Source organism: Pleurodeles waltl, chromosome 11, assembly GCF_031143425.1.
Source record: "Pleurodeles waltl isolate 20211129_DDA chromosome 11, aPleWal1.hap1.20221129, whole genome shotgun sequence".
NCBI lineage: Eukaryota > Metazoa > Chordata > Amphibia > Caudata > Salamandridae > Pleurodeles > Pleurodeles waltl.
The window spans coordinates 894,183,561-894,211,367 of NC_090450.1; positions in this window are offsets into that span (position 1 = coordinate 894,183,561).

The following is a 27,807-nucleotide window of genomic DNA, read 5'->3' on the forward strand; positions in this document are numbered from 1 at the left end:
AACCTTTTCATACATCTGGCCCCATGTAACTGCACTGTTCAAAAATAGCACAGAATCTTGGTTTCATAGCACAAGCTTGTTTCCTTTCGCAATGAGCACTCCTGGGAATGCGTGTTGGGAATGCACGTGTTTCCTTTCTCTGATTATTCCTATTGCTCCCCTCCTGCACAATATTTTTCCCACCAGTCAGTGCTCCACTATGGTCTCACATCGCACTCCCTGATCCGCTGACTATCGAAGTCCCCATTGTAAAGTGCGTGTGTTTTATTTTAATCTTTCATTTGTTTTCTTTTTAAACAACCACGTGGCAGTTGTAACGCGCTGGTAAGCCTCTTGCTTCCCTTTTTTGTGCTGGCACCACTCGCTTTTCCCTCTCTTAAATTTTAATTTACACTTCTACAGTGCCATCTCCCATTTTAGAATGGTAAATTAAAAATGGCTGCCGTATGTGACGATAAACGTGCGCATTGGCGTACGGATTATAATGGCTTTTTTAAAAGAGATAAACCCATTACGTCATTGCCGGCCACGTGTACCCAAACATCTGATGCATGGGTTAGCATGCAAATGCCAAAAAACATTGGCAAAGCCTATAATTTGGCCGTTTAGAGCCATGACCTGTTGGCTGTGACACTGCCTGTTTGGTTAGTGGAATGGAAAAAGTGCCATCTGTCTCGTTGATTGTATTCATTTAAATATGTATTTTACTTGAACTTTACGCATTTAAGAGCTCCTTTGTACTAGGAGACACAAAGAATGTGGAAAACTGCCTTTGAAAAAGTCTAGTTGTATTATTCACTGATAGACGCACACATTGTCAATACTGCACTATCTGTATAGGTCACCTATTGTTTAGTGAGTTGTGTGCATCACTGCTTAGCGGAGGAAGACACATGGAAATTCTGAAAACATTGCATAATTACATTTATATGTTTATGTAAAACAGGGACCTGGACATGTTAAATGTAGCAAGACACACAAAAAATGTGCGTATTGTATTATTGGGATTCATCAAGCGCAGACAAACTCACTGGCAGATAGTAAACACTGTAATACTTGTATCGTGCTTCCAAAGTACGTAGAAACATGTAACCAAAACCCGTTTCTATCTGTATTTTTTGATGAATGAACGAAGCCAGGCACACACTTTGCGGCCTGTACTACTTATCGCATGTGTATATTGCAAAGATGCACACATAGATAGGACAATCTACATTATTGGGATACTTTCTGCAAACAAAATCCTGGAAATGCATGAAGAGATTATGAGCCAAAGTTATACTATACACCAGGGCCATTAGCAGCTCACGGCCAGGTGGGCCACTTTTTATCTAAACTGTCTCAATGCTGCATGGTGGCATCAGACTGAGAGGAGTCAATTAACATGGAGCAGGGATATGACCTGTCAGGGCATCCCTCCGCAAAAGAGGTGAACTAGTGGCAGGTCATATCCCTGCTCCATGGCAATTGACTCCTCCCAGTCTGATAGGTTTACAGGTGTCCACCTCAATTGAATGACATGAAAGGGACTCGTGCGTTATTTGACCTAGTCCTGGATTCGCCAGTGTATGTGAAATGAATTTTAGAGCCTATCCAACATACCAACTATACAGTATACTCATAGTCGCCAGGTCTTTAATTGCTTTAAATAATAGTTCTCTGCATAAAGACATTGCGGAAAAAATACCCATTTCAACTTTCTCCCAGCTCTGCAGCATCAAATAAACAGGGTCTTTCTGCGAATGCATTGAATTTTGAGTTATAAATCAATAAATGCCCTGCCAGTCTCATTATTTTCGAGTTTATCAATCTTCAGTACAACTACAGGAATTGCATGCCTGCACCTCTGGTAAAATATGACCCATACTTGGAAAATATGTAGCACAGCACGTCTAAACAGAGTTGAGAAATTGAATCAAACACAGATCAATAGCTCATGGTAGAAGAAAAGCTGAGCATGTGCATTTTATCCCGCTTTTTCTCAATTAAACGGTGAATAGAAGAACTGCAGTAAATATTGTGTTCTGCTGGAGAAACGCAGTGGGAAAATAAATATCTGATGATGCTTCAAATAGATTTTTTTTTATAGAAATATTTCTCTATTCATTCGAAAAAGTGCTGTGTTAACCTCCTTGTTGGGTGTTTAAAATGCATTACACTATGTCCATACTTGCCTGTAAAAACAGTTCTCTACATATTCTTTTACCTATTCGATCTATTTACAGGAAAAGATACAAAGCCCGGCATTAACGTAAATTGAAGGCAGGTGGAAACTTTGTTAGCCAGTTGGAATACCCTGCCAGAGAAGACCTGGGCTGACCTTATTTATGTTCCATTTTGCCTATTGGTCTTCTGTCATATTAGGTGAAAATGTATCAGCTAGTCCAAAGGATGTTCTGTGGTGCATATGGTGGAGCAAAATGTTGTAGTTTTCTCCATTATGGTGGATGAGGGTCTAATGGTACCCCTCCAACACAACTCGTGCAACATGCCTTGGCAACACCACTCTTTTTACCAGCCCTCAAACACTGATATACGGTGGGTGGTATTCACGAGCACCACAACTGCAATAGCACTTTGAAATTTGACCCCAGAATCGTAATGGGGTAGGGCAGAGGTCTTCAAACTTTTTTGCCCTGAGACCCCCTAACTAAAATGTTTTGAGGTTGCCCCCCACCCCCCTTCAAAACTATATGGCAAGGATTTACAGAGCGGGAACGAAAGGGATGAAGAGATCATTTCAGGGGTGCTTTTCTGCAGCTCATAATCTACACTAAATATGGGACTTATAAAATATCAACATCATCAAATAAAAACAGACCTGACCAAAACACTACTCCCCATAATTGGGTACCATGGGCCCCAATGTAACCCCACCTGCTGCAACAGTATTTTGCAGCAGACTGTTTTATACTGTGTCATACCATTTTAAAATAGTGGCATTCACAGTGTTTTCTGTTACAGACTGGGACCTCATAGCATTTTAACTAAACAACCTACTATTCCTCACTGCAACATACAGGATTTAATTCTGTGACTCTGGTCAAACATGAAGATATCTGCAGTGATCACCTTAGCCACCGGAGATTTTATTAGGTAAAAGAGTATATTTCCCTACAGTTTGTTTAACTTGCGTTTATTTTTAATTTGAGGTGTGTGTGTGTGTGTGTGTTTATATACTGTTCCCTGAAAGTGAAAAAAAACAGTAGAATGCAGAACATTTTCTTCTTTTTAGCCATGACTTTGACCCCATCTTCACACTCACTGACCCAGCCCCATACCACTCAGTAGTACATTCCTCATACCTTTTTGATGGACTTTAACTATTACATGTAAATCCAGACACACTGGAAACAAGCCTCTCAAGCCTCTATGCCATCTTCATTTACATGTAATTGGAAACACATTTGTGCCACCTAGAAACACACCCATGAACCCCCAGAAGGGTGCACCCCACAGTTTGAAGCCCTCTGTTGCATTGCAGAGGGAGGCCATTTGTAAGTGACCCAGCCAGTTTACATAAAAGCTTGGTATATACTGTTCAGTATTATACAGGGTCAGAAGCATGTGATGGACAAGGATTCATTTTTGTATGTTGTATTGAAAGAATAAAGCTGGTCGAAGGTTGTCAAATGTTTTTCAGGGATTAGCAATGTAATGCATCTCTCTAATTATTTGATTCAAACAAAAACACCCCGCAGTACACATGTATCTGACAATGTTGCACCTTGCAATAACATATATTTCAAAGGCTCAATTCTGTTCCCTTTTGCTTGCAATAACATATATTTCAAAGGCTAAATTCTGTTCACTTTTGAAAGTACTGTTTTTGCTTGCAAAATGTACCATAGAGACCATAATCTTGTCCTTGCAAACAATATAAAATAGAAGAATGCTAATCAATGATCCTCTGCCTTCTCAATTTACTAGGGGACCTCCTGTCTACGATGTAATATCCAACCTTGTCCCTCCCGGAGAATTTTGAACTCCAGACGTCTGTTGACCTGGATCCCCATGAAGCAAATCCCACCTCATGGAGTCCTCATCTGGAGTTTTTATCATTCTGCAGCATCTGAAGTCCAAAGGTAGAACCCTTCAAAGGGTGAAATTACTATCCTCAGGCTAGCCATGTGTGCTCATTAGTCAGTCTGGCTTTGATGTTTCGACTCCTTAGGAGATTTTTCAATCAAATAATCATTGTTCACAGAGTCATACCATGACATGCATAAACTCGACTGAAACCTTGTTTGGATACAGTCTTCAGATGATCCAACTACACGGTAATTTGCTCTATAAAGCTTCTTTTGTCCAAAGTTAAAATCCTTTATTGAAACAAGCCTCCAGCTTGTGTTCAATCACAAGAACTAGTAGATCAGACTCAATGGATGAATGGGCTCCACTCAGTTCTTTTTTGTTTTTACTATTCATCACATTTACAATGATTTGCAAAACAATGGTTTTTCACATTCACTTTCATCTTTGACATATCTCTTTCCTTCTAATATCTGAACATCTTATATTTTCAGTTATATGGCATTTTTCGTTTACCTTTTTTTTTTACACCTGGAGTGATCATTTAAGATATTTTGTCATTGTGTTGTTGTTTGGTTGGTTTGTTATACTTCATTCTTTGTGCATTTCCTATGAGGAATGACCCCGTTTTCTGTGGTTGTATTTCAGAATAGCTTTAGCAAAGATCTTGGGGCCAATTCACCAAAACCTTTCTGAATATGTAAAGTAGCACTCCAGTACTACTTCTTTGCTTACTCACAAATGCTATTCACTACCCTCTGGCTAGAGATCTCTGTCTATGTCTGACCTATGCCTTATGTATGGAGTTCTATAGCACAAGTGTGGGGAGCTCAGCATGTGGTCTCCATTTTTAGTGTAATTAAGAGAAAGTCAAGGGGGAGGTGCTGGAAAATTGATAATATTAACTACAAAATGGGTGGTTAGGGTAAAACTAAGGAAGGGCATGGGGAGGCACAGACAAATACTACAACTACAATACCCACAAAAGAGAAGGACAATTAAAATTCAGCAAAGTTGCACCACATCTACTCCAGTAGGTGTGAGGCAAGGCTGTGTCTTGGCGCCCACCTTATTTCTCTTGTTTATTAATGCCTGTTTGCCATACCTCTCAGACTGTCAAAGTGATGCCCCTAGCCTGGGCGGGCAGAAGATTCCCTGTCTTCTGTTTGCAGATGATACCCTATTGTTATCACGTACTGCCATGGGCCTTTCTAGGCTGCTCTCCAGATTTCTGTAGTTTTGCACTGACCATGGGTTATCAATTAACTCAGCAAAAACAAAATACATGGTTTTTGGAGATATTAGGCAAAAAATGAAGAGGCCTGTGTATTTAGATGGTGTCCCCTTGGAAAGGGTGGGTACCTTTGATTACTTAGGCATCAAAGTGGAAGATTCACATCTTTGGCATGCCCAACGCCAAAAATCTTTATTGTGCCTGAAGCAGAGGGCGGGTGGAATTGTCAGATTTGCCTCTAGTTCTCCAAAATTTGCAATATCCCCTGCACTGGAAATATACAAAGCTCAAGCTAGGGGGGCCGCCTTATATGGAGCTGAACTTTGGGGCCATTGTAATTTGGCGAATCTGGCTAGGGCGGAAAATCAGTTTCTAAAAATGATGCTAATGGTTCCATCGAGTACCCCATCCTTGCCCATTCGCCTGGACCTAAATCTTTTTTCAATTTCACAGATTGCTGCCCTAAGGCCTCTGCTGTTTTGGATTCGGTTGTGGACAACAGATGCCCTAACCCCTTTTCGGTGTGGCCTTCTCAATGTGGTGGGCCACGATTCTAGTATTAAAACTAAATGGTGTGTCTTTGTTGAACAATCTTTCTCTCGGCTTGGCTTAGGGTCCTATTGGCATGATCCTATTTCTATTCCTAAAAATGCTGCTCAGCTGTTAAAGGATGCTTTTTGGCATAATGTTCAGGTTGGACAATTTGTTAGTTCTATGCCATTGTCTATGTCCGACAATTTTTTACTTGTTAAATAAATGCCATTACGAATTTGAGCCCTTTTTGGACGCAAAGTTATCTCCATTTGCTCGTGCCCTTTTTATTAGGTTTAGGATCGGGTCTCTCCCTCTGTGCTGTTTTACGTATAAATGGTCCAGCTCAAATAATAGATCTAAACACTGCCCGATGGGTTGTAAAAGTGAAGAAACTGTTTCACATGTTTTCTTCCACTGTCAAGCGTATCATAAACAAAGAGCACTTTGGCTCATTCCGCTTTGCAAACAATTAGGGGTTAGATCCTGTCTCCACGCTGAGAGAATTTTAAAATGCGACCCGTCCGTCCAGATAGCTCTACCAGTGGCAAGATTTCTTGAGTCAATCTGGCGGTTGAGATTAGCAGTTTTAAGGAACAAAACTGTGTAGTTACTGTTTAGTTTTACCTATGTATATTTACTTAAATCGGATGTATGATTGTAGTCTTTGTTGTATAGGACATAGACTTTGGTTCGGTTTATTATGGATTATTTATAGATCTATGGAACTGATCCCTCATTTTATGTCGTGAGAATTTTAAAATGAGATTCATCCACCCAGATAGTTTTATTAATGGAATTTTCTTTTTGTATTATTCTGACATTCGAGATTAGCAATTTTAAGGAGTAAGATTGGGAATAATTTTTTAGATTTAATTATGTATATTTATCAGATTGGATGTGTGATTGCTCCTCAGGATATAGACATTGGTGTATTATATTTTTAACTAGTGCTGCTTTATGGAACTAGTTTCCTTATTGAGTACAGCCTTTCATTATATTAAGTGATGTTTATCTGACTGTTTATTTTTTTTTGTTTGTTTTTAACTTGTTTTGTCCTTTTTAACTCTGTTTTTATTTTACTTTTTTAGTACCCCCCTGCTTTTAAGAAGCTCTCTCTCTCTTTGTCGTGTATTGTACTTTAATGGTTTGTTTTTTACTTACCGAAATAAAGAAAGAAAACACGTACTCCAGTAGTAATATTGACCAAACATGCTCAAATCTACCCCAACCACACACACCACATGGTCAGTCAATGGTATCGCAAGACACTCTATACGATGTCAATGGAGGCAAGCAATGCCAAGGAAACCACTTAGGGACAAATAGAAGGATAAAAGGAAAATATTTAGGGACCAAAACAAAATATGTCATTCTCTAAATAAATTGTACATATTTTTATTTTTAAAAATACAAAATAGAGACATGCATCAGTAACTACAACTAAAAATATAGCTATAATTAGTAGAGATCACAGATTGCACAAGGCTCATTCAGGGCTCTGTTGAACAAGCTGTTGCAACTTCTATTAACAAATTATCAAAGAATCTGGAGAATTCTATTTTAAGCTTGGTCTCAAAGACGATTTTGGCCCAATCTGCGGGGGAAAGCAGAAAACGCCTCATTTCAAAAATATTTTAAAAAAGTCTCAAAAAAGGCATTGGTGAGTGAAGTTTCCTCACAAAAGGCAGAGGACGCGGTTCCTCACAAGGCTCCTTCTAAGGAGGGTTCTTCTATTTTAAAATCTAAATCGTCTGGAAAGTGCGCTCAAAAAACCAAGCATCTTACTGCGCCTATTGTTGTTTCCAATTTTTTGGATACTGGCAATGCTGATTCTGATTCCACTTCTGATGTACGCAATTCAGATGATGACGACTCTGTTTTGCCTCCTCCTCCGAAGAAGGCGAAGTTAATGGCACAAGAGGCTGCCCAACCTCTAATCATATCTGATGCAGAAGGGGTTCCTATGTTCAACCCAAACGATATCCATCACCCGAACTCACGGAATGGTTCCCAATAGATCATGTGGGTGATTATGTGGCGTCTAGGTTACATACGTCAATGGACAAACAAACCAGATCCAAACTCCGTTCCGAATGCCCTCATCCCTCCCTTTCATCAAAAATCACGGCCACCCCAACTATTGACCCATCCACGGTAAAGATCCACGGAAAGAAGTGTACAAAGCCTGGTTCACGTGTCAGGATAAGCTTTTGGATGAAGTGGGTCCTCTCACCCGCATTTTTGATTTGGCTGAAGCTTCCCGTCTGGATAATTGTCCCATTGATCCAGTGGACCTCTCTCTATGGGTTCACAGATCCTTTTGCCTTCTAGGGAATGCCAACGCTGCAATCAAACATGAGAGAAGAAAAGGTTTCCTTCTCAAGTTATATCCAAAGTTGGTCAATGTGGCTGTGTCAGGCCCAGGAATCAAGGCTGAAGGACTCCTCTTTGGTGATTCCTTTATCAAGGAGTTGAGTAAATATGTTTCTACCTTTGCCTCTTTGGACAAGGCCCAAAAATCCCTCAAAAAGATTTTTCATGGTCGGGTTTTCACCAGGGCCGGCAGAGGTAGGAACCTCTTTGTCGGCCGCTCGTACAACAACCAAGGTTCCCGTGGCTCCTTCAATGCCTCCTACCAGGACTACAAGCCACAGATTTACCCCCAGAGAGGATGCGGTTTCCGCAACAGAGGCAGCCGACCTTCCAGGCACGCAACCCAAGGCGGTAAGTCTGTCTTCTGGCTAAGCTATTATAGGGGGCCGTCTTTTTATGTTTCTTCCAAAATGGCAGTCGAATACTGCAGATCCTTCAGATTTGCACAAAGTTCAAGGTTATAATATCGAGCTATACTCGGAGCCTATTCAGACTCGTTTTCCTTGCCCTCCCAAATTTTCACAGGAGATGACGTTGGCAATATCAGCGGAAATTCAAGCTTTACTTCAAAAGCACGCCATCGTCCCCTGTCAGCTGGATCCTTCAAGCTTCATCAGTTCTATATTCCTAGTTCTCAAAAAGAACAAAAAGATGCGCCCAGTCATCAACCTAAAGCATTTCAATCAGTTTGTGGTTTACCGCCATTTCAAGATGGAAACTATTCTCCATCTCAGAGACTCTCTTCTTCAGGGCGATTGGATGGTTCATTTGGATCTACAGGACGCTTACCTGTCAGTTCCTATGCATCCAGACTCCAGGAAATTTCTTCAATTCAAATGGACAAATTCCCTTCAATCTCATCTTCTCTTGACCTCCACTCTTCTCACCGATCTCGGTTTCTTTATAAACAACGAAAAGTCTTCCCAGGTCCCAGTCCAGCGCATAGAATTTCTAGGGTTTCTAGTAGATTCTGGATCAGCTACTCTTCATCTTCCCCCCGCAAAAAGTAAAGCCTATCAAATCCGAAATTATTAACACTCTTCGCAAATCCCTTATATCCCCCAGATCTTTGGCAAGGATTATAGGCCTTCTTTCTTCATCCATCCAAGCAATATTTCCGTGTCCTCTTCACTACAGAGCCCTTCAAAGACTCAAAATTCGTCATCTTCAAAAGGGGCTCGCTTATACAGACAATGTTGTGGCTTTTGATCTTGATTCTCGTGCAGAGCTCCAATGGTGGATAGACCATTTAGATGCCTGGAATGGCAGAACCATATTTGCATCAGTCCCAGATCTAGTATTAGAATCCGATGCAAGCCTCTCCAGTTGGGGAGCCCAGTGTGGTACAATCTCGACTGGGGGCACATGGTCTCTTCAGGAGTCATAGTTGCACATCAACTGTTTAGAGATGCTTGCCGGCTCCTTTGCCGTCAAGAGTCTGGCAAGAAATTGAGTTTGCTGTTCAGTCCTTCTCAAGATGGACAACATTCCAGCCGTCAGATATATCAACGGTCTGGGAGTCACAAGATCCAAACCTTTAGCGGAATTAGCGAAAACGTTCTGGGAGGTTTGTCTTTAAAGAAAAATCTCAGTCCAGGCGGAATATATCCCAGGCAATTTCAATACCATAGCAGATTGGCATTCTCGCTTTCTCCAGGATTCCAGCGACTGGAAACTTCATCCCGAAATGTTCAGGGCTATTTCTCGCAAATGGGGTCCATTTCAAATAGACCTTTTTGCGTCACGTCTCAACACTCAGTTACCTCAGTTCTTCAGTTGGCGCCCAGATCCGTTAGCTCTGGTTTTTGATGCTTTTTCTCAAGATTGGTCTTCTGCTCTGAATTACACTTTTCCCCCTTTCATTATGATAAACAGGCTCTTGGCTCACATCAGACATCAGCAAGCAGTGGTGGTACTTGTAGCCCCCTTTTGTCAATCCCAAGTATGGTTTCCATCTCTTCTAGAATTTGCAATAGATTTCCCTTTTCTTCTTCCTTCCTTTCCAGACCTTCTCACCAACCCTCTCGGGTTTCCTCACAACTTGATTTTAGACAATCTTCTCTCCCTCTCAGTTTGGAAATTGTCGGGGATTCCCAACCAATCCCTCAGATTTCGGCATAAGCTTCTAGCCTCATTGAAAAGTCCTGGGCGTCTGGCACAAAAAAGGCCTACAGCTCAGCTTTATCCTATTGGCATGGCTGGTGCATGGGAAAAAGTATTGATTCCCTTTCAGCAGATGTAACCTTTACAGTTAATTTCCTGGCAGCTGAAGCTAACAAAGGTAAGTCATATTGTGCTATTAACCTGTACAGATCCGCGATTTCTTCCCATCACCCATACATCAATGGTAAACCTGTTGGGGAACATCCTCTGGTTTGTCAATTATTAAAGGGAGTAAAGTTTTCTAATCCTCCTTTACCCAGATACAGCTCTTTATGGGATGTTAATGTTGTGTTTAATCTGTTTTTATCCTGGCCTGACAATGATATGCTTTCATAAAAAAATATTGTCTGCAAAGTTGGCTATGTTACTATGTTTGGTTTCATTTTTCCTGATCACCCTAAACTCTGCGTAGGTCAATGTTTAAAATCATATGAACATCAAACAGCCGATTTGAGATCTTCCGCTTCCCAACTCCTTATTTCTTTAAAAAAAACTTTCAAACCAGTCTCCTCTCCTACTCTTGCTCGTTGGGTTAAATGGATTATGTCCTTAGCTGGTATTGACACTTCAGTTTTTGCTGCACATTCCACCAGAGGTGCTATGGCCTCCAAGGCTTTTTGGGGAGGTTCCCATCTTGAGGATATTCTCAAATCGGCTGATTGGTCTAATGATAATGTGTTTAAAGTATTTTATTGCAAACCTGTACATCATGCTGCGTTAGATGTGATTAATTTGCTTTAAACTTGCATAATATGAGCCTCCGGTCTTGCCATAAAATGTAGATTTTCCTAGTAAGATATGACGGAAAGTCTTAATTTTATTAAAGACACGGAGGCGAGTATTATCCCGCCTCAACAACTAATGGTCTTCATTGTTTTTCCCTCCCTTCCAGCATCAACTACTTCGTCACAGCCTGCAGCGTAACCGCCAGTTTTCAGCAGATCACCTTTGCTTAACTCCATTGGTTTCTCTTCCTCATCCACATCTGCTCCATTCTGACGTCATCCTTTCTTCGTCTGAAATCCAGTTATTGAATGTTTGTCAAGACTTTCTGGCTTTCATAATGGCTTTCTGCATCATTTGTTCTATCCTACCTTTGTTTCATACTGTTTGACCCTCGCACAAGAAAAGAGGGCTGTTCACAGTCAAGATATGTATTTAGGGGTTTGGTGCCCTGTCATTGGTGGACGCTTAAGACTACTGTTTCTCTCCCATTGGCCATTTTTCATTTGGCCTTATGGGAGTAGTTGTTTTCTTGACTGCTGCTATTTAATAAACAAGAAAATAAAATGCATAATACTCGCCTCCGTGTCTTTAATAAAATTAAGACTTTCCGTCATATCTTACTAGGAAAATCTACATTTTGAGGAACAATTATTTGAGGTGAAGTGAAAGGATGTAGAGTCAGAGGATCCCATTTGTCCCGTCAAGCAGTCATTACTCAACAACACTTTTTCCCTAAAATGATTCTTAATATGGTTGTAGCCTGAGAACAGGAGCTTACTACACCTACAACCCACTGCCAGGCTATTCCGGCCCATGTCAAAATGCTGGCTGCACTCCACATTTCCTGGCCTCAGGACCTTTGAAGAAGGTCAGTGGGGATTTTATGGGCATTTCACAGTAAGTCTACCAGGCTGCTAGTGAAAAGTACAGTGGCGAATCACCAGCTGAGTGCACTAGCAGCTGCTTCACTGATGTACATTCTGTATTATGTGGGTGTAGGTATGATAGCTACTCTTTCTAAGAGTTCACTATTGCACATCACCTAGTTGCTGCAAATTTGAGGAACATGTGGCTGCTATGTAATTTCCACATTGAAACTGCAAGTATACCTCTTTAACTTAACCTATTGTAATAGACACATATAACACTAACACTGAATGCATGAATGCATGTAAAGAGTGTGTGCAACATTCTGAAGGTAATCACATTCTAACAAACATCACATATTTTTTTACCTTTCTCCCTGTGTCCTTGCCACCTTCCAACAACCAACCACCCAGTCTCCATAGGGGTATAACAAACGACAGACACACATGCAAGTATGTGCTAAAATCTGAAAATCACGCTTCAGAAGATTTGATCATTTGGAGGGCTGCTCCAGTGCTCCCCAAAAGTAGTGTGCATGTCACACAACACTGCCATTCTTTGTGGCTTACATGTAGATGTAGATCTTAGCGCTGAACTACTATCTCATCCAGGTTCCTGGTGTGGGACCCAGACTAGAGGTTATGTCTGCAGAGGTGTGACTGACTAGTGTCCTTATCTTTCACCTAAGCTGCTAGTTTGGTTGCTACATCACAGTTGTTAAACAGTGTCAAGTTTGCGTTCAATGGTTGACTACTACACTGTCCACATACTCTGTCCAGAGATGCCACTGTTGCACCACCATGATGCCACATCCAAACTTGCAAATCTCAAAGTATCATGCATCTGCACTCACGTATCTGTCCATAGAAAATATTTTATAACTACATTCATCATTCACCCACACCAGAAATTTTAAGTCAAATCATAACAACTTTCATGTGGTATTCAGATATTAACATATAAAAGATGAAGAGTTGCATATTCATGTTTATATTCAATTTTTTTATAACATTAAATATTAACTTAAGATTTGCTGTAGCATATTCCTTCCCAGGACTACGTGTTTTGGCCCAGCAGACGGGTGTTGGAGAAAAAGGCATCAAACTACACCACAAATCAGTTAAAGATATAACAGTATGACCAATGTGGCCACACAAGGAAAACTCCAGTCTGAAAAACTCGATGGGTGGTTATTACAAATTAAGGCTCAAAGTAGCTTAAATGATTCTCAAAATAAGAATGTAAATGTACAGAATCATGTTGGCCGTCCAAACTACCTAAAGAAGTTTGGACGAATTAACATCAAAATGACAAGACATGCAATTAATACTATACATAAAAGCAATATGAAAATCTGAAAAGGAGGAAATACATGCTGTCTAATTCTGTTTACCATTTAGACTTTAAACCCTACGATTTAGACACTTCGGCATGGGATATCTGAATGAATTAGCAATCCATGAAACATGCTGGGCTAAACACATGTGGGCAAAAAGGGCAAAGAGCAAAACAGGACAAAAAGAATTTGGAAAAAGAAATCTAGGATAACAAAAAGGTAAGGCAAGCAAGGAGAGTAAGAATCACACTCTATATACCCTAAAACAGGAAATGACCAACAGGAAGAAGAAAGACCCCATATTGGATTGGGAAAGAATCATAGGAGAATATAGAGAAAGGCGCCATTTTGGAAAAGGGTCCTAAGGCATGCAGGGAAAAATAAAAGCTTGCTGGGATAAAGAAGAACATGGCTGCTAAGTGTAAAAATAAGGAAAGAAAGAAGAAAAGGAGAAAGAAGAGAAAAAATAAAAAAAGAAGAAAGGAAGAGGCTGCGTAAGGTAATTGAGGGGTGGAGGTGAGGTGGGCCGTGGCGCGACAGTTGAGTATTTTCGACTAAGAACACTTTAAGTTTCTCGACTCTCAGCATCACTATCAATTTGACTTGCATCCTCAGTTTCTTCAGCAATCATTTGAGCCACTTGTACAGCTAGCCCAGTTTGCTCACTTGGCCAATTGCCTCCTGGTACAGATCTTTTTCCTAAAGCATGTGGGGCCAGATGTAGGTCCATTTCTATTTGCGAATTTTTATTTGCGACTTTTTGCAAGTCACAATTAAAGACTTGCAAATAGAAATGTAAACATGTGTCTCAGACACAGTTAGCAATTCCCAATGGGTCACAAATGACCCACCTCATTAATGTTCATGAGGTAGGTCGCAATTTGTGACCCCTTTGGAAATGACCAAGCATCACAGGGATGGTGGTTTGCTGGGGCACTAGACCACCATGTCTGTGATTGATTTCAAATAAAGCAATCTTTTGTTTTTTAAATGCAGTTCCTTTTCCTTAAAGGAAAACATAAAGGGTTTAAAAAAAGGAAAAGGAAACGTTTTCTTTTCATTTTTTAAGAGCATGCAGTGGTCAGTGGGACCACTGCCTGCTCTTAAAAAACATTTTCGCTGCCATTCACAAAGAGAACGGGGTCCCCTTTGGGCCCCTTCCCGTTTGTGAATGGGTTACTACCAACTTCAAGCCGGTGGTAACAGAATGTTTTGCGACCATATTCACAGTGGCAAAACATGGCCCTGCAACTCGCTATTGAGAAGGGATGCCCTTGGCATGCCCCTTCCTAATAGCGACTCACAATCCCTATTTTGTGAATTGGTAACAAGTTACCGACTCACAAAATAGGGATAGTACATGGCCAGAATCCTTTTACCAGTCGCAAATGGCCAGATGGGCCATTTGCAACTGGCAAAACTGCTTCATACATCTGACCACTCATCCTTTGTCAACATCTGATCTTCCATGAGGCAACTGATTCTGTCTCGACCCTTCCATACCAACCACTCCTACCAACTTATTCAGAACCCACTCAGAACACAATTGTGCTGTATCAGCCACTTGTCCAGCCCCAACAGTTTGACTAACCTTAACTCTCTCCCTCACTGTAACTGATCCTTCAGGAGTAGGTGCTGTATCACCTACAGGACATAGAACTTTGCAAGTGTGGCTTGTGTGTACCCAGTTTAGGAGACCAGTGCAATTCACAGCTGTCATAGTGACCAACACCACCTAGTGAGAACCCTTCGAACATGGTTCCAAGCAGGATTTTCTCACATGCTCCTTAACCATGACTCGGTCGCCTAGAAACAAGTCATGACAGAGCTCCTGCTGTGGCTGTGCTGTATCTTCTCCAACCTTATGAGACACAGATTGAGCCACATTACCTAGTCTTTTGCAATAATCCAGTACCAAGTCATCGGTAATGTTTACAAGTGCATTCACACTCACAGCTGGCAGTCTCATGGCATCGCATAGCTCTCCCTGTGCTGATTTAATGAGCTGACAAACCAGTCTTTATGTAAAAAGTACTACACGTGCTTATCAAAACAAGAGGCAATGCGTCCAGCCATTTCAAAGTGGTAGATGCACATACTTTTGCCTGTCTGGACTTCAAAGTTCTGTTAACTTGCTCCACCATTCCAGGGTCCTCAGGTCTCTAACTGGAATACAGTCTTTGCTCAACTTACAATGCCACACATAGGGGGTCATTCTGACCCCGGCGGGCGGCGGTCGCCGCCCGCCTGGCGGGAACCGCCATTTGACCGATCCGCAGTCAAAAGACCGCTGGCGGCATTCCGACCTTCCCGCTGGGCCAGCGGGCGCTAACAATGTTAGCGCCCGCCGGCCCAGCGGGAAGGGGGCCTGCAACATTGAAGCCGGCTCCGAATGGAGCCGGCGGTGTTGCAGGTGTGCGACGGGTGCAGTTGCACCCATCGCGCTTTTCACTGTCTGCTAGGCAGACAGTGAAAAGCAGGCTGGGGCCCTGTTAGGGGGTCCCTGCACTGCCCATGCCAGCGGCATGGGCAGTGCAGGAGGCCCCAGGGGCCCCAGGACACCCTTTCCCGCCAGCCTCTTACTGGCGGTGTAAACCGCCAGAAACAGGCTGGTGGGAAGGGGGTCAGAATCCCCTGGGCAGCGCTGCTTGCAGCGCTGCCCTGGCGGATTTGCCCAGCCGGGGGAAATCCGGCGGGAAACCGCCGGACCCGGTTTTCTGACCGCGGCTTTACCGCCGCGGTCAGAATGGGCAGGGAAGCCCCGCCAGCCTGTTGGCGGTGCTTCCTCCATTTGCGGCCCTGGCGGTCTTTGACCGCCAGGGTCGGAATGACCCCCATAATAATTTTAGGATCTCACTATTGAAGTGTGTCCCTCAGTCCAACTCTAAAAGACTTGGAAAGCCATACCATGAAATCAATTCCCTAAATACCAACTTTGCTACTGTGAGACTTTCATTTCTTTTGATCTGGTAAGCTTCAACCCAACAAGAGAAAACACACACAACAACAACAATTATCTCAGTCCATTGCATACTGGTAACTCATTAAAGTCTATCAGCATTCTGTTGAATGGTCCTCATGATCTGCCTATGTGGCTCAGTGTGATAGTGCGACTACTGTGTATTTCCCTACATTCATCTGCTGGCATCTGTGACACATAGCTTCCGCTATTTTTCTTAACACATCCTCCTCTAACCCAACTCTGCTGTTCTTCTTAAGTCACTTCTTCCTGCAACCTTTTGAATTCTTCCCAGGTATCAACAGCAGTTAACACAAAATTTTGAATTGTCTCATCACTTAATTCGCTATTCCATTCTCCATTAAAGCAAGTGCAGTTTAGGGCGCAGTATCTCACCACTTCTTCTGCATGCGTATTTTCCAGTGTTACATAGTCAGTGGACACACATTTCACAACAGCAGTTCAGGCAGGCAATTGTAATGCATTCAACAAAATAAAAATGTTATCTCTGTTTCTAATTGACAGAAGAGGTCATAAAGCCTCTATGGGACAACAACTGACCAAAGTTATGTACAACAACAAAGCTATATTGATTATCAGTGAAAACTATCACTTTCAGCTGTTCAGAAACACAGCATGCTCTAGTAAGAGAAACTACTTTGGCTAGTTGGGCAGAAAAGACTCCTTGAAGCCAGGAAGCTTCAATCACACCTTAGACTGTGCAAACTGCATAAGCAGTTCTCAGGGTACCATCTTTGTCTCTTAAACAGGAGCCATCAACATTCTTGACATAATCATTTCAGGGTAGATGTACATCTTGAATATCAGGTCTCTATAGTTCAATAACACTGAGACAGTCATGCTCAATATCATCAGAACACTCATTTACATTTTCAACAGGGGCAGGTAACAGATTAGCAGGATTGAACATAGTGCAACGCTTCAAATTGACATTGGGTGCGGCAAGGATGACCTGTTCATAACAGGTCAAACTTGCGCTTGTAAGATGCTGGACTTTTGTTCGGGTTAACAATAGTTCCAAGCAGTTGGGTAAAAAAACGTTCAGGGGATGACCTATAATAATACTTTGCACTGTTCTGTGTTGAATCTTACAGCTGCAATGGCTTTAAAGCAACCAGGCAAAGCACGAGCAACAGGATCAAGAGTGGTAGAAAAATAAGCCACAGGCTTGTTTGCATTTCCATGCAACTTAGTTAAAACTGAGAGAGTACATCCCTCCCTCTCACTGTAGTACAAAGAAAAACATTTATTATAATCAGGCATTCCAAGAGCAGCGGCATGACAGAGATTTTCTCTCAGCTCTGCGAAGGCACATTTGCAGCTGTCATCCAAATAAACCGGTTCAGACACATCTTTGTATGTCAATCTCTGTAAAGGCTTGGCGAAAAAGGAAAAGTTTGGAATCCACTGACACCAGCAGCTAATCATTCTCAGGAACATTCTGACTTCTTTCAGCATGGTAAGGGGAATTTATTTTCAGAACTGCTAAGATTCTTTCTTGCAACACCTTCCATAAACCTTTTTCAATGTAGTGACCTAGATACAGAACTTTTCTCTGACAATACTATAATTTAGTCTGAGAACCATAATGTCCATTTTCTCCTACGTGGCTCAGGAGTGCAATAGTATCTCTCCTAAAGGCTTCTTGCATGTTTGATGCTACAAGTAGGTCATCAATGTATTGGACCAAAACTGAATGAGAGAGCATTTTAAGTGATTCCAGGTTATTTTTTAAGATCTAGTTAAAAATTGAGGGGGTCTTGGTATGGCCTTGTGCAACTCGTCACCATGCCAAAACATGACTGACAAACCGAAATGCAAAGAGAAACTGACTCTCCTCATGCAACAGTCTGCAAAAGAACTCCTGGCAAAGGTCAATTGTGGTGAACCATTCTGTTTCACATGGAATTTGAAATAAAATCACTGCTAGATTTAGTACATGGCAGAACTATCTCATTCACCTTTCAAAGGTCCTGGACTATGCAGTGTTTTTCATTGGGCTTCCACAGTCCCATAATGGGAGAGCTATATGTACTTCATATTATCTCGTTCAGAATACCCTCTTCAAATAAACAATTTACCAAGGGAGTAACTCCTGCTATCATCTCGGGTGTTATGTAATATAGAGGAATTTTAGGATACACTGCATTTGGTTTCACTGTTATTTTTACAAGTTCAACTCCTTCAACTAGTCCTATCACCTTTCCTGAAAAATCCCAAACTTCAAGTGACACACTGGGCCTCATTACGAACCTGGAGGTCACTGCACCGCCAGTTTCGTGGGTGGTGTTCGGACCACTGCCAATACGGCGGTCCGAGCACCACTTTTCAACCCTGGCAGTCGGGCCACCAGGGACCCACCAGGGACCCACCAGCTCTGCCGGGATCAGAGATCCTGGTGGTCTGCAGGTGATGGTGGTCCTAATCCACCAGGGCAGCCCTGCAAGCAGGGCTGCCCTGGGGACTACGACCCCCTTCTCCATCAGCTGGTTAATTGCGATACCACCCCCATGAAAATGCTGGCAGTGGGGCCCCTGCACAGCCCATGCACACCCTCACCGCCAGCCTTTCTATGTCAGTGAAACTACCATGGAAACTCTGTCAGTGAGGGGAGTTGTAATCAGCCAGGAGGCACTGGGTTCCAGGCCGTCATTGCTGAGTACAACGTTGACCGTCGTCCTGCCGTGAGGACCCATGTTCCCAGCGGAGACGGTGGGCCCCTGGCACATCCGCCCACCAGAGTTGTAATTGGGTGGTTGGACCACCTGGAGGACAGCTGTAAAACCGTCAATGCAAGTGGGGCGGTCCTGGGACCACCACACTCGTAATGCGGCCCTAAGTCTTACAATATAAACCTTTATCTATTCCTGTCTCAGGGACATATAGCTGCTAGGTATGTTTAACATTGGGACTGCATGTATACTTCATTCTTCATCATAGACACACATACCATTGACATTAAATACATGCATGCATGTATAGAGTGTGTGCAACATTTTGAAGATAATCAAATTCTCCGTAATCCATCTTAAAAAAAGCATATTTAATTTGTTCTTGTATGGCCACGTTGTCATTTTCATACATTTTTGACTAAAATGTGCAGCTGAATAATTATGCAAATTATTGTAAATATTTCTACATGTATCTACAATGTTATTTGTTAGTAAATAATTCCAATTTATAGTACATTATGCTCACACCTTTTTTAAAACATCCAATGTTTGTTAAAGAATGTACCTAGGTAATATGTCCTTATTTATTACAATGAATATTTATTATTGTAACTGCACATTACGTACATAATCAAGGCTAATTGTGTAATGTCAGATAAACATCTTAGCTTGCAACACTTTTTTATTACTTTTTTGAACTCATAAAATGGTCATTGTCATGTATATCATCTACATATGTCGTCATAATACCTACTCACGCTGTACTAATCAATAAACAACTCTAGGCCTTCACATCAAGTACTGTTTCTTTTTTTGCCATCAGAACACAATAAAAAGTTAACCTTTAGGGTGCCTTGGACGAGGTGACCTTGTCCAAGGCACGGGAACTGGGGGGAGCGCTAGCGCTCCCCCCCTGTGCTCCCCACCTACCCCCCCAAGGCAGGGATGGAAGGGGAAGCCCTTCCCCTTCCACCCCCGACCCTCCCCCACCCCCCCCTGTGACATCAGCGCGCGAGCGTGCGCTGATTTGTCACAGGGCCTCCCCCATCACATTGGAAGCTCAGCTTCCAGCGCAATCGAAAGAGAAATGCTTAGCATTTCTCTTTCGATCACGTGGGGGAGGCCCGGAGAGGCTTCAAAGGGAGGGAAATGTATTTCCTTCCCTTTGAAGTCTCTCCGAGTGTTTCAAAAGCCGGATTGCTTGCAATCCGGCTTTTGAAACGCCCACTAGACAGCAGGGATTTTTTATTTTTTTGAAACTGGCATAAGGGAGCGACCCCTTGGGCAAGGGTCGCGCCCAATGGGGGGCATTTTTTTGGAAGGCCTTTTCTGCCCCCCCCTGGGGGCAGAAACCTCTAGGCACCAGGGATCATTTTATTTTCTTTTTCTTTTTGTTATGTTTTGTTTAGTTTTTTTTTCAGGTGGGGAGCGACCCCTTAGGCAAGGGTCGCTCCCCTAGGGGGCAAATTATATTTAGGCCATTTCTGCCCCCCTTGGGGGCAGATTGGCCTATTTTGATGAGGCCAATCTGACCCCAAGGGGGGCAGAAACCACTAGACACCAAGGAGTTTTTTTTGTTTTCGTGATTTTCACACAGGGGAGCGACCCCTTAGGCAAGTTTCGCTCCCCTTGGGGGGGGGGGGGAATTTTTTTAGGCCATTTCTGCCCCCCTGGGGGGTACATCAGCCTATTTTGATTAGGCCGATCTGCCCCCAACAGGGGCAGAAACCACTAGGCACTGGGGATTTTTTGTTTTTTTTGTTTTACAGATGGAGAGTGACCCCTTGGACAAGGGTCGCTCCCCTGGGGGGCAAATTGTATTTAGACCATCTCTGCCCCCCTTGGGGGCAGATCGGCCGATTTTTGCTACACCAATCTGCCCCCAAGGGGGGCAGAAACCACTAGGCACCGGGGATTTTTTTTTTGGCACCAATGTCACGCAGGGGGAGGGACCCCGTAGGCAAGGGTCGCTCCCGGGGGGAGAGTGGATCTAGGGGGGCAAATTTATTTTAGGCCATTTCTGCCCCCCATGGGGCGGGCTGAGCTAGAGGCCAAATTCCACAGGTAGGCACTTTGCAAAAAACACCTCTGTTTTCTGGAAAAAATATGATGTGTCCACGTTGTGTTTTGGGCCATTTCCTTTCGTGGGCGCTAGGCCTACCCACACAAGTGAGGTACCATTTTTATCGGGAGACTTGGGGGAACGCTGGGTGGAAGGAAATTTGTCGCTCCTCTCAGATTCCAGAAGTTTCTGTCACCCAAATGAGTGGAAAACGTGTTTTTGTCAGCCAAATTTTGAGGTTTGCAAAGGATTCTGGGTAACAGAACCTGGTCAGAGCCCCACAAGTCACCCCATCTTGGATTCCCCTAGGTTTCTAGTTTTTACAAATGTGCTGGTTTGCTAGGTTTCCCCAGGTGCCGGCTGAGCTAGAGGCCAAAATCCACAGGTAGGCACTGTTTTCTATCAAAAAATGTGGTGTCCACGTTGTGTTTTGGGCCATTTCCTTTCGTGGGCGCTAGGCCTACCCACACAAGTGAGGTACCATTTTTATCGGGAGACTTGGGGGAACGCTGGGTGGAAGGAAATTTGTGGCTCCTCTCAGATTCCACAACTTTCTGTCACCCAAATGAGTGGAAAACGTGTTTTTTCAGCCAAATTTTGAGGTTTGCAAAGGATTCTGGGTAACAGAACCTGGTCAGAGCCCCACAAGTCACCCCATCTTGGATTCCCCTAGGTCTCTAGTGTTCATAAATGCACAGGTTTGGTAGGTTTCTTTAGGTGCCGGCTGAGCTAGAGGCCAAAATCTACAGGTAGGCACTTTGCAAAAATCACCTTTGTTTTCTTTAAAAAAATGTGATGTGTCCACGTTGCGTTTTGGGGCGTTTCCTGTCGCGGGCGCTAGGCCTACCCACACAAGTGAGGTATCATTTTTATCGGGAGACTTAGGGGAACATAGATTAGCAAAACAAGTGTTATTGCCCCTTGTCTTTCTCTACATTTTTTCCTTCCAAATATAAGAGAGTGTGTAAAAAAGACATCTATTTGAGAAATGCCCTGTAATTCACATGCTAGTATGGTCACCCCGGAATTCAGAAATGTGCAAATAACCACTGCTCCTCAACACCTTATCTTGTGCCCATTTTGGAAATACAAAGGTTTTCTTGATAGCTATTTTTCACTCTTTATATTTCAGCAAATGAATTGATGTATACCCGGTATAGAATGAAAACGCACTGCAGGGTGCAGCTCATTTATTGGCTCTGGGTACCTAGGGTTCTTGATTAACCTACAAGCCCTATATATCCCTGCAACCAGAGGAGTCCAGCAGACGTAACGGTATATTGCTTTCGAAAATCTGACATTGCAGGAAAAAGTTACAGAGTAAAACGTAGAGAAAAATTGCAGTTTTTTAAACCTCAATTTCAATATTTTTCTTTTTCAGTTGTTATTTTCTGTAGGAAACCCTTGTAGGATCTTCACAAATGACCCCTTGCTGAATTCAGAATTTTGTCTACTTTTCAGAAATGTTTAGGTTTCTGGGATCCAGCATTGGTCTCATGCCCATTTCTGTCACTGACTGGAAGGAGGCTGAAAGCACAAAAAATTGTAAAAATGGGGTATGTCCAGGTAAAATGCCAAATTTGTGTTGAAAAATTGGGTTTTTCTAATTCATGTCTGCCTGTTCCTGAAAGATGGGAAGCTGGTGATTTTAGCACCGCAAACCCTTTGTTGATGCCATTTTCAGGGAAAAAATCACAAGCCTTCTTCTGCAGCCAGTTTTTCCAATTGTTTTGAAAAAAACAAAATGTTCACTGTATTTTGGTTAATTTCTTGGCCTCCTTCAGAGGAACCCACAAAGTCTGGGTACCTCTAGAATCCCTAGGATGTTGGAAAAAAAGGATGCAAATTTGGCTTGGCTAGCTTATGTGGACAAAAAGTTATGAGGGCCTAAGCGCGAACTGCCCCAAATAGCCAAAAAAAGGCCTGGCACAGTAGGGGGAAAAGGCCTGGGAGCGAAGGGGTTGAGGTAACATTGTCCTTATAAGCTTACATTTCTGTTTCTGTAGCATTCTGAAGAAGCAATCTTCAAATGTGAGAAAATATGCCCTGCTTTTCCACGACCAATGATAATACTAACCCACTGTTAAAATTTGGCATGTTACATTTATAACCTTGTAAGGCAAAGAGGGGAGGGTTATGTGACATTGTCATTGTTTGGCACATTTATTACTCTAATATGTTTTTTTTATTAGCATGAAGTAGTGAATATATGCATTCATGAGTTTTTCTTTTTGAGTTTTTGTTGTCAGAGGGTAGACAAGACAAGAGGGTGGGGCCATGGGGTGACGAGAGTGAGGGGAGTGCACAGAGCACTACCCTCAGTGCGCATGCATGTTTGGCCGGCCGTCTCGGGCCAGCCGAACACACATGCGCACAAAGGCTCTCTCCAACTCCGCACTGTGTTGCTGAGTTGGAAAGAGCCAGCCCAGGATCCCAGTCTGTGTTGAAGTGCCCAGCCAGGGCGCCCCAGAGAATCATAACGCTGCTTGGAGCAGTGTCATGATTGACCGCTGAGAGCCTGTAGTACAATGGAGAGCCTTGGAGAGCCATGCGACGTCCCGGTACGTCATTTTTTTTTTTTTTTGAATTTCTTTTTTATTCCCCTCCCATCCCCCACCCCCGGCTCCCTGCCCTCGCCCCTGCCCCACCACTTTGCGAAGTGGCTAGCCACGACTGTGCTTTATATAGACTGATCCCTTCACGTTCCCAGAGTGTTTCTTTCAGCTGACCCCCTTCCCCACTCTATTCAATCTACCTCCATGGACTCATGCATCATTTTTGCTTTTTCTCCCTCTGTGAAGCACTGTCGGCTTTTCGTCAAAACAGACGTTAACATTATTTTGCTACTTTTTAAATATAACTATACATATCTATAAATATAGATATACATTTTTTTACTCAAACTTGGTTACATTCCTACTTTTGTCTCCATGTGTGGAGATGCTTGTCAATGTATATGATTATGTTGATATAAAGGTTTTTTGTTGGTGTACACACTGTCACTGACAGCTTACATTACATCAATCTCATACACCCATAATCATGGTCCGGCACACAAGAAATGACACACATATGAAAGGTAAGTCCAAGCAATTTTTATTGAATATGAACATTAAAACATAATAAAAGTGTTTCAAATTTTGGAGCATGTTGCATGAGCATGGGCCAACGAGAGATCGATAAATCTCTCATAGCATGATCGCTGTTGTTCATGTCCATGGTGCGGGGGGTGTCCTCTAAGCATCCAGCTAATTAGTACTGTGCCTAGATTAAGATAAGGTTGTTTAGCAAAAGCTTCTGAATTAGTGAAAGCTCATGTGGGTTGTTAATGTGATCTTTGGGTAGGCTAGGCCTTGCAGTTGGTGTCACAGCCCTATTGACTGAGGCACATTACTTGGGCCGGCAGTTTCACACAGGAGTCTGTGAGTTATGACCTGTATTATGTGCATACCCATGACAAGACGGCATACATTATTTTCTCTCAATACACTGAGATGTAGACAGTGTGACCACCATGTCTTGGAGAAATTTTGCAGTCTTCTCCAAGATCTGAACCTGTCTCTCAACCAACCTTGGGACCCGTCCCTGGTGAGTTTCAACATTGTGTAGAGCTTCCACCATTTGACAAATATCCCCCTACATAGAGAATTGTTGCTGGTGAAGGTAATCCTTCCAGGGGACAGGATCTGCCCAGGCCAACACCCCATTTCATGTACCACTATCTAACAGACCCAACATAGTGTGTAGTACATATAGGGGTTAACATCTGTGAAGTTGTAATAGGGAGACTGCTGAATGGAGAACAAGTCGCCAAGGGATTCTTCTCCCTCAGAAGGGTGAGAGAAGACCAGAGCTGCACATGTGTTGAAGGGTGCAAAAGGCAGCCATCTGAGGTGCCTGTAGGTTAATGGTTGGGATATTCCTGGGCAATTGTCCTGTGGACTACATGCATCAATTGAAGATCCCTAGGAGGAAGACTACTGAAACACTGTGAGCTCTTTCTTGAAATATTTTTCTTTGTGGAACCGGCAATGTCTTCTTCTTCTTTAGGCGTGAATGCTGCAGACAAGGGAAGAGGATAGGTTTACTTTCAGGATTTCATGCCATCCTCTACTTGTGGATGATATGTTATTATCATCAGGATCATGGTCGCCAGGAACTAAAAGAAAAAAAGTATCTGTTTAGTAAGTTTGATACAGTGTGTACAGATAAAACAGAAATGTTGTAGAATATCTCAAAGCAGATATAGCTCTGTAGCATATATGAATCAAACATGATAATCGTATGCATTGTTAACTGTATGTTCATACAAGGGCTGTATGGTAGCACCTCACCTGCTCTGGCCACGGATACTTCCCTCGATGTCAGGTGGTAAACTTGTGTCTTGGAAGAAGACGTTGAGCATATATCCCTAGTACTAGCAACAGCTGTAACATTTTCAAATTGTGACAGTGAAACTAAGGAAACCTATGATAGGTGACACAAATGATATCAATGATGATAACATTTACATACATATTAAACCCTTAGGGGGTCATTCTGACCCTGGCGGCCGGTGGCCGCCAGGGCCACCGACCACGGGAGCACCGCCAACAGGCTGGCGGTGCTCCCACGAGCATTCTGACCGCGGCGGTTCAGCCGCGGTCAGAAGCGGCAAGTCGGCGGGCTCCCGCCGACTTACCGCTGCTCGGGGGAATCCTTCATGGCGGCGGAGTGCGCTCCGCCGCCATGAGGATTCTGACCCCCCCTACCGCCATCCTGTTCATGGCGGGAAAGCCGCCATGAACAGGATGGCGGTAGGGGGGGTCGCGGGGCCCCTGGGGGCCCCTGCCGTGCCCATGCCAATGGCATGGGCACGGCAGGGGGCCCCGTAAGAGGGCCCCGCAAAGTATTTCAGTGTCTGCCTTGCAGACACTGAAATACGCGACGGGTGCCACTGCACCCGTCGCACCTTCCCACTCCGCCGGCTCGATTACGAGCCGGCATCCTCGTGGGAAGGGAGTTTTTCCCTGGGCTGGCGGGCGGTCTTTTGGAGACCGCCCGCCAGCCCAGGGAAAAACTCATAATACCCTCCGCGGTCTTCTGACCGCGGAGCGGTATAATGGGGGCGGAATTCTGGCGGGCGGCCTCCGCCGCCCGCCAGAATCAGAATCACCCCCTTAATTTTCAAACAACTAAATTGGTTAGTGGACAGATAATTGTGTAAATAAGTCTTACACAGACTTACCTGACTGGTGTATAGTAGAGCTAAGCATATTTCCATAGGCATACACTCACTGCATACAATATGTTCACACGGGTTTGAGTTTCACTGAGAGCTATACTGTACAATATCTGACCTGAAAGGGAAAATAAGGCCCCATCTTTATTTCTCTCTCTGTGATCAAAATGTTCCACTCTGTTGAATTCAGGAAATAAAGCTTGCTCAGAATGGGCTTTTCTATCATTAACCAGAAAGAGAAGATGACATGTCGGCTTCTGGTTACTTTCTCTGATAGTCTGGGTGCAGGGTGTTTAGCAGGAGCTCTCCAGTGGCTCCTGGCATTTTTCCTACAGAGCAGAGGGTGAAACACATGTACATTGTGAATCATCCTTAAGCAAAGTAATATAAAGTATGTATGTCTTTTCTATGGCATGGCTTTATTCCCCCTTTTGAGGTCTAACCCAAAAAGATTTGCCTGCTGGGAAGTAGACAATGCAAATGGGCTTACCATGCATCTCTCCTTCGTTTCACCTTCTATCATCTACTTTTAGATCCCTCTATGATTTTGTCCTTTACTTTCCCTACATGCATTAGTTAATAAAGTGGGTGCAGCACATACGTGGTAGGCCCTACTTGTTTCCCTGCCCTATCAAGCTTATCTGACTTTACCATCAGAAAGACCCAGAGACACAACTACAACCTCCTGTGTCCCAATACAGGCTGTCCTGTGCTAATGTGGTCTCTTGACTCTCCTTTCTTGTGGCTTCCTCCCCATGTACCCTGCCATGTGTTAGGAGGCAGAGCACTGAGATTTGACATTAACTCTGATCATATTAATCTCAGCGCTTTGCAGTTTCTATGCAATGACACAGCCCTACCAAGACTCATAGAATTCTCAAGGCAGTGCAAATCTTCACTCATCTCTACTGGCCTCTGGGTTTTCACAACCTCCAAATAACGCCAATGTTCTTCTCTTTATTAGTTAACAATAAAGACATGATGAAAAATAGTTAGGGTCTTTGGGGCCATAAATCATCTCAAAATGTGTATAAAGGAATCATAGCACTTAGAGTTCATGGCATTGCAAAAGTACTCAACATTTACCACGTAGATGGATCGGGCTGAATAAGACTTTTTATGATAATAGAAGAAGGAGTGGCTAAGGTTGCCTTTATTCAGTTGAGAGAATGTCATTAAAACTCCAAAGACAACACAAGAAAATAGTAAGTATCATCAACTCTTACATGCAGTCATTGCATCATTTGTTTCAACTTGAGTTAATTTAAAATGGGTCACAATTGATTCTTTTCCCAGAGGAGGATCCAAATAGAAGAAATATTAGTTGGTGTGTAAGGTGCAAAGATAGCAGAGGTGAAAGGACAAACTCAGTTAATGAATTAGAGCAATCCTGTGATAGGAGACCTCAAAAGAGCAAAGATTAAAACATATTCCGATCCACTCACTCCAGGCATAATAATATGACTCGCACATGCAATTCACATTAGAAGAGATTCATGGGAGACAGAGAGATTGAAGGGAAAAGAGAGCTAGGTGTTAAAGTACTACCCTGGTAGCAAACAAAGTTTGTTCAAATTTCACTCTGACTGGTTTGCAAATGGAGATAG